This window comes from Ovis aries, chromosome Y (assembly GCF_016772045.2).
Source record: "Ovis aries strain OAR_USU_Benz2616 breed Rambouillet chromosome Y, ARS-UI_Ramb_v3.0, whole genome shotgun sequence".
Classification (NCBI taxonomy): domain Eukaryota; kingdom Metazoa; phylum Chordata; class Mammalia; order Artiodactyla; family Bovidae; genus Ovis; species Ovis aries.
Genome location: NC_082741.1, coordinates 181,345 through 190,000, shown reverse-complemented (window position 1 = coordinate 190,000; position 8,656 = coordinate 181,345).

Here is an 8,656-nt window from a genome sequence, read left to right as displayed (position 1 = left end):
ACTCATGTCCATTGCATCAGTAATGCCAATCAGCCATCTCACCCTCTGTCGTCCCCTTCTCCTCCTGCCTTCAGTCTTTCCCAGCACTGGGGTCTTTTCCAGGGATCCCTAGTTAACACCTCGCACCCTGAGCTCCCAAACCTCAGCATCTTTTGCTGGAAAACCCCAGCCTCCAACACGTACAGCCAGCAGCTCTCTCTCTGTCCCATCTTCCCTGCCCTCCTTTCCCCTCTGCCCCAATTTGTTCACCTATATTTTTAATTATGACTTTCCCCGTTTCATTCCATCATATCTCCTGCATATAGGTCAGCGTAAATTGTTTTTAAAATAATGGGGATGTACGTTTTAAAGGAGAAACAGTTTGCCAGGACTGTTGGTACCTCAAAGGATCTCACGTTTCATCTTCGTGCGGTGGGAATAAGCGCTCCCTGATTAATTTGCTTTTTAAAAAAAATCTGGGACTTGATCGCCAACGCTTTCTCATGATGAGACTCACCTACAGGGCCTACTGGGAAAAGAAGCGTTTTTTCATTTTCCCGGAAGCTCTGCTGGAAAGATGAAGGCAGTTCTGAGAATTCCACCACGATGCTTCTTCTCTGACCCTCCGACCGCCTGATGGAAGCCACCTCCCACTGGCCACAGGTCTGGGTGGCCCTGGAAATGCATTATTGCTTTGAGAGGTGGGTTTAGAACTCCTGGATGGGGGGCTTCCCTGGCGGTCTAGCGGTCAGGACTTTGCTCTCCAACCCAAGGGGTTGTGGGGTCGACCCCTGGTCACAGAGCTAAGATCCCACATGCCTCGTGGCCAAAATCATAAAGCAGAAACGCTACTGAAACAAATTCAGTAAAGACTTCTTTTTTTGCTGCTTTTAATTGAGTTTATTTATTTTAATTGCAGGATAACTGCGTTACACTATGGTGATGCTCTCTTCCACACGTCAACAGGAATCAGCCAGAGGTGTACGTGTCCTCCCCCTCTTGACCCCTCCTCCCACTCCCGCCCCACCCTGTCCCCCAGGCGATCCCAGAGCAGTGGCTCTGGGCACCCCGCTTCATGCATCAAAGTCGCACTGGCTGGCGGTTGTACGTGTGGTCACGTATCTCTTCTAACGTTAATCCCTCAAAGCACCCCGGAGAATTCCTGGAAGACAGAGCTAGTCCTCAGAACCCAGGAACACCTTGGTCTTTCAAGGGAAACTTGACCCCATCTTTCCAGGAGAACTGGACCTTCATCTGGGATGCGGGAGGTTCTAAAAACCGAGTCCAGAGGAGAAGCACCATCTTACAGACTTTCCTCCAATCTCTAGGGAGAAGTTCCCCTTCCAGGCAGTCCTAAGCTGCCAGGAGGAGCTTCCCCGGTGGCTCAGTGGCAAAGAATCTGACCGCCAAGGCAGGAGCTGCGGGTTAGAGGTGGGGTCGATCCCCGGGTCGGGAAGATCCACTGGAGGAGGAAATGGCACCCCACTCCAGTGTTCCTGCCTGGAGAATCCCATGGGCAGAGGAGCCTGGCGGGGCTGCAGTCCACGGGGTTGCGAAACAGTCAGACACGACTGAAGCGACTTCGCATGCACACACGCAACCAGCCCGGAGACCTTCCCCAGGGAGGCTGGCCGTCTGAATTAACACAGACACGGGCAAAAACAGTGAGCGAGAGCGATTCTCTCCCACCCCTGGTTCCTACAGGGTGGTTCACGCAGGGTGAAGACGGGACCCCTGAGACGAGCAAACACATGGGCTCCACGGGGTCACACCTGTCACGTTTCAAAACACTGGTGGTTTGCAGGCAGCTGCGCTTTATTAAACAAAAAATAATAAACTCATGTCTATTGACATGGCGGCGGCGAGAGCGGGGTTGGGGGAGGGGGGCTCCTCGCTATCCACGCCCTGGGGCGCAGAGCCTGGGCCGCGGGACCCGGGGCCCATGCGCAGAGGACGACAGGGAGGCTGCTGGTGCGCATGGCCCTGCGCTGCTGTGACCACTGTTTGCGCCCTGGGACGCAGAGCCTGGGCCGCGGGACCCGGGGCCAGTGCGCAGAGGACGACCAGGAGGCTGCTGGTGCGCGTGGCCCCGCGCTGCTGTGGCCGCCGTTTGTGCCGTGCTCCTGGGGGTGCTGGCTCTCGTCGTCGCCCTGCTGATGCGGGGCTGGTTTTCTCTGCTGCTGCCCTTGCTGTCATTTTCGCGGTGGTTTCCATTCCTTCTGTTGCGGCCGCGAGTGAGCACGGTCAGAGCTGTGGTGTGCCGGGGTTCAGCAGGGGGCCCAGATGGCTGGGGGGAGGCGGGGAACCCATGCATCCCCCTGATGTAGGGAGAAACTGACTTTCCGAGAGGCACCACTTGCTTGGTAAGTGGTGTCCCCTCCACACACATCGTGACCGCCAGAACTTCTGGATAAGACCTTGTCCGGAAATAAGATCCTTGCAGGTGTGCTGAAGTGAAGGGCCTGAGATGAGGTCCTCCTGGATGGGGGCGGCCCTAAGCCCAGTGACAGGCCCTTATAAGACACGGAAGAGGGGAGACGCGGCGGAGAAGCCACGCGGAGACGGAGGAGGAGACGCTAGGGAGGAGCGTGGAGACGGAGGCCGAGATGGGAGGGAGGCGGCCACCAGCCCAGGGACAGACGCCCGGAGCCCCCAGAAGCCGGAAGAGGCGGGGAGGACCCTCCCCTGGAGATTCTGCATGGAGCTCAGCCCTCGGACACGCTGACCTCAGACGTCTGGTCGTCAGGACTCGGGGAGGGTGGATTTGCATGGTGTGAGCCCCCAGTCTGCAGCGCTTGGCTGGTGGAGACACAAGGTGCTCTTACTGAGGGGTGCACAGGGGCCCCTACTCAAGTGGTCACTGTAGTGCCTGGGCAAGGCAGGCTTCTCCTTCTGCAAAGTGGGCTTTCGACGTGGGTTCCCACGACCAGCACATCGCAGCACAGAAGCAGTCATGTCGTTGTTCAGCTGCTCAGTTGGGTCCGACTTTTTGTGACCCCGTGGACTGTAGCACGCCAGGCCTCCCTGTCCATCACCAGCTCCCAGACCTTGTTCAAACTCATGTCCATTGAGTTGGTGATGCCGTCCAACCATCGCATCCTCTGTCACCCTCTTCTCCTGCCCTCAATCTCTCCCAGCATCAGGCTCTTTTCCAAGAAGTCAGCTCTCCGAATCAGGCAGCCAATGTGTTGGAACTTCATCTTTAGCATCAGTCCTCCCAGTGACTATTCAGAGCTGATTTCCTTTAGGATTGATTGGTCTCCTTGCAGTCCAAGGGCCTCTCCACAGCACCACAGTTCAAAAGCACCAATCCTTCAGCACTCAGCCTTCTTCCTGTTCCAACTCTCACATCCATCCATGACTACTGGAAGAATGGTAAATCTGATTGGCTGACCTTTTCATAGATCATAAATTAATGTGCACCCATACAATTGTACCTTAAATTTTTAATTGCACATGATTTTCAGGGATCGGAAAATGCTTTTCTTTAGATTTGCGATCAGCCGTTGAAAGATGTGAACCCCACGTTGGGTGACTGCACGCGCATCAAACATTCAGGTCGTACAATGCAGTAAAGACAGGAACCAGGTCAGCACTGTTCAGGGCTGCGGTTGTGGAGGGCAGGAGCTAACAGCTCAAGGGTATAGACTTCTCCTGGAGATGCAGAAGGTGGCTGCCATGATGGCTGCCCAGCTCTGTAAATTCTCTCTCAGTAAACCTGCTTCAGGCCACATAGAACCATTCTTTGCCTGTGGGCGGGCCGTACCAAAGCAAGCGATGGGGCGTCGTCTGCAGCCCTGCGGCAGGATATGGGATGCGTCCTCAGAGCTGCCTCATGGTCTGCGGTGGCATTTGTTGCCAACTGTGAACGTTCCTGAGCTTGAGCCGTGAACAGCAGAACTCGGGTGTTGTCAGAAAGAGGACAGCGGATTCCATCTCACTGGAGACGGTCCCTCGGAAGAACGTTTGCGGTCAGCGTGATGTTTTGGTCCATCTTTGGCATTTCCACAGCAGTTTTGCATTTTCACCGCTGCCCACCACATAACCCTGCAACTTAATATCATTTTTATTCTATCACTCATTTTTTATTTACTGTTTCCACGTATTTCTAATGGCCGTTTGTACCTTCTGTAGCATCAGACGTCATAAATGAGGAAGTGGGACTTTTGTAAGGAAAATGCCTGAGATGTAGTTCTGAGACATAGCACTACAAAAATAAAATAAAACCATAATCCTGATCAATGGGGCTTCCTAGGTGGTGCTAGTGGTAAAGAATCCGCTTGCAAATGTAGGCTACGTGGGTTCAATCCCTGGGTTGGGAAGATCCCCAGAAGAAGGGAATGGCAGCCCACTCCAGTGTTCTTGCCTGGAGAATCCCACGGACAGAGGAGCCTGGAGGGCTACAGTCCATGGGGCAGCAAAGAGTCAGATGTGACTGAAGCGACGTAGCATGCACAGACACGTGACCAGTGAGGACCAGGAGACCTCCTCTATCCCCACCCACCTGCCACCACCCCATGAACCCAGAGGAGAAGCCGATGGCACCCCAAACAAGTGCTGCTCCTGAAAGCACCTGGCCCATGGCGGAATTGTCGGGCCACTCATGGTAAGTAACCATGGGCATGTTTCATGGGGTGCAGAGGATATGTGAGCCACCACAGGAGCTGTCTGGGGTGGCCCCAGCATGGGCGTCTGACCGCCACGCTGACAGGCGGCAGTCTCCAGTGCCATAAACCGCTGGGTGTCACTCCCCGTAACTCATCTCCTCCTCCCGGAAAGGAATTAAGAGAGCAGGTACAAAAATAAACATTTCCCGCCACACAGGCACTCACTTTTGACAGGCAAATCCCCTCCAGCTAAGAGGGGAGAGGGCTCCGGGGCCGGGCTGAGCTGGGTGAGGGGAGTTTGTCATCTGTATGCAGAGGGGGTCTGCAGTTTCCTTCAGGGAAGGGGGTCCTGAGGATGGGCAGCTGACACACACAGGCTCACACGTGTACAGACACCTGCTGTCATACACACACGTGCACACAGGCACACGCAGATACACAGTCATAGACAAATAGAGACACACAGACACGCAGTCACACACACAGACATACATGCAAACACAGAGACACATAGATACACACGCACAGACACAGGCACACAGGCACACAGACACGGTCTTATACACACACAGGCACACGCAGATACATAGTCATATACACACAGAGATATATACACACAGTCATATACACAGGCACACACAGACACACAGTCATATACAAAGAAACACGGAGAGACCACAGACATACGTGCAAAGACTGAGACACATACACACAGGCAGATACACACATTCATATACACACACAGGCACACGCAGACAGTCATATATGCTCACAGATTTATACACACACAGGCACACGTAGACACACAGTCATACGCACACACAGACACACAGTCATACACACTCAGATAAATACACACAGGCACACAGTCATACACACAGACATACATGGAAACACAGACACATACATACACACGCACATACACAGACACACATGCACACAGGCACACATACACAGTCGTGTACACACACAGACACATGCAGACACATCGTCATATACACACACAGACATACAGTCATGTACACACACAGATATATATATATACAGACACACCGTCATGTATACACAGAGACATATACAGACACATGGGCACACAGTCATGTACACACACAGACATATACACACACAGGCATATACACACACAGACATATACGCACACAGGCATATCCAAACACATGGGCACTCACAGTCATATATACACACATATAGTCGTGTACACACACAGATATACATACACAGACACACTGTCATATACACACAGAGACATACACAGACACATGGGCACACAGTCATATACACACACAGACATACATAGACACATAGGCACACAGACGTATACACACACAGGCATATATACACACAGACATATACACACACGGGCATATCCAAACACATGGGCACTCACAGTCATATATACACACAGATATATACACACAGTCATATACACACACAGATATATACACACAGTCATATACACAGGCACACACAGACACACAGTCATATACAAAGAAACACGGAGAGACCACAGACATACATGCAAAGACTGAGACACATACACACAGGCAGATACACACATTCATATACACACACAGGCACACGCAGACACAGTCATATATGCTCACAGAGATATACACACAGGCACACGTAGACACACAGTCATATACACACACAGATAAATACACACAGGCACACAGTCATTTACAAATAGAGACACACACAAACACACAGTCATACACACAGACATACATACACAGACACACATGCACACAGGCACACATACACAGTCGTGTACACACACAGGCACATGCAGACACACAGTCATATACACACACAGACATACAGTTGTGTACACGCACAGATATATATACACAGACACACCGTCATATACACACACAGACGTATGCAGACACATGGGCACACAGTCATGTACACACAGAGACATATGCAGACACATGGGCACTCACAGTCATATACACACAGAGACATATGCAGACACACAGGCACACAGTCAGACACACACACATACTTGCAAAGACAGACACACACACATGCACATTCACAAAGATGCATGGACACACAGGCACACACAGACACACACACACACAGGGAGATGCAGACTTGAAAGAGACACACACATGCACTGCACAAACACACACAGACACGCAGACGCAGATGACACTCGTGCACAGAGCCATGGGTCTCCACAGGCACACACAAGTGCACGCACAGACCTGTGCAGACTGGTACACACGGACACGGGCAGGCACGGACGCACACGTGCCAAAGCCTACACGGGTGACACACGCAGAGGGAGGTGTGCACATTGTCATGGACACACAGGCACACAGAAGCACACGTGCAGAGAGCCGCGTACAGACTCATATATGCAGACGCACCATGCACACACCATGCACACACAGGTGCGCCAGCCCAGATGCACAGACGCACCCAGATTCACACACACACGTGGGCCTCGGTGGGAGCAGCGAGGCCACCCTTTCCTGCAAACACCTGCCACGAAGTTTGTGGGGAAAGGATGTGAATGACGTTTGGTGGAGGGGGGGGCACTGAGCACGACAGGGAGCCTTCACCGTCTGCGGAGCTGCCCGCCAGCCCCACTGCCGTCACTCAAGGGAATGAGGGAGCTCGCAGCCTGACTTCCACCCCCAGGAAATGAGTGTCAGGGGAATGAGGGGCGCGCAGGGGAATGAGGGGCGCGCAGGGCCCCGGGTGGCCGGGGGAGGAGGCGCTCGGGGTAGGGAGCAGGGGCTGGCGGGGGCCCCACACCAGGGTGAAGGCCCGAGCCTCCCCCGCCGCCCCACCTCCCCACCAGCCTGGCCGTGCAGGCCCGTCGGCGGCATGATGTGTCATAGTGTGGCCGGCTCTCCTGACAGCCCTGGCTGACTCGGGCATTAAATCATCGCCCTGAGGGGTGCTCACCGTGGCAATTTCTGCTGCTGCTCCTGTCATCTCCTCCCACACAGCGCCTATCACTTTTGACATGATTGGATCAAAATTAGTCAGTACATTTAGATGTAAATTAGAGACATCCAAGAATAATGATGCGCGCAGAGGCTCAGCCCCGTGTAATTGACACGGCAACAGCTTCCTTCCCCAGCGCCGCCTCGCCCGGCCTTATTAAATACCCTGATAGCAAAAGTCGCGTATCAAAAAAAGTCAGAAAACTTTTTAGAGGGGCATATTTAACTAAAGCCTTAAATCCCAAATAAGTCTGTAATGTTAGCTCGCCCTGTACTTAGGACTACCAAACAGCTCATCCCCGCACGCACGGAGATGTGACCAGCCCCTCTTGCAAGCCTGGTGCCCAGCGCACGCACGGCGGGGCCGGTTGCTCCCTCTCTTGCCCAGATGAGAGGTAGTCTGGAACTCCCCTCCCTGGATGGGCAGGGACACCTGCTCCTGGCGTCCCCGTGCAGGGGCCAGTGAGGATGGAGCAGATGGGACATCCGCCACTGGGACGTCATCAGAGCCAGCTAGGCGCCTCCACGGGACCTAGCAGCAGCGTCTCCAGCCCCAGGTCCTGCTGGAAGTACCAATCGGCCGCGCCGGGAGCACAGTGGCCCCAGCAGTGACTTCTCCAAGCAGCCCAGGGCTCTCTGCACCATCCATCCCCAGCAGGCGTCTGAGAGGAGCACCAGGGGTGAACTGGGCTCCCCACGCCCCCATCCAAGGGAGACTTGCCTGGCACAAGGCCAGACCCATGTGAACCATAGTCCTGGGGCAGAAAGGGACCCTGAAAGGCTCCACCTCCCTCAGGCTATCCAGAGGTTTGCGGTGCCAGAAGCTGGTTCATAACAACTCAGTGCAAGAACCAAGTGATTCTACTTTGCCTGTAACTAGACAGAGAGACAGAAAGATGATGGGTAGATAGACAGACACACAGACAAACATGAATAATTGGCAGCTAAGTGATAGATAGAGAGTGTAACGTGTGGACAGACTGACGGAGGGTAGGCAGGCGGATGGGTCAGTGACTATGATACACAGATAGGCAGTAGGTAGGTACAGAGAGAGAGAGAGACAGGCGGATGGGTCAGTGAACGCGACAG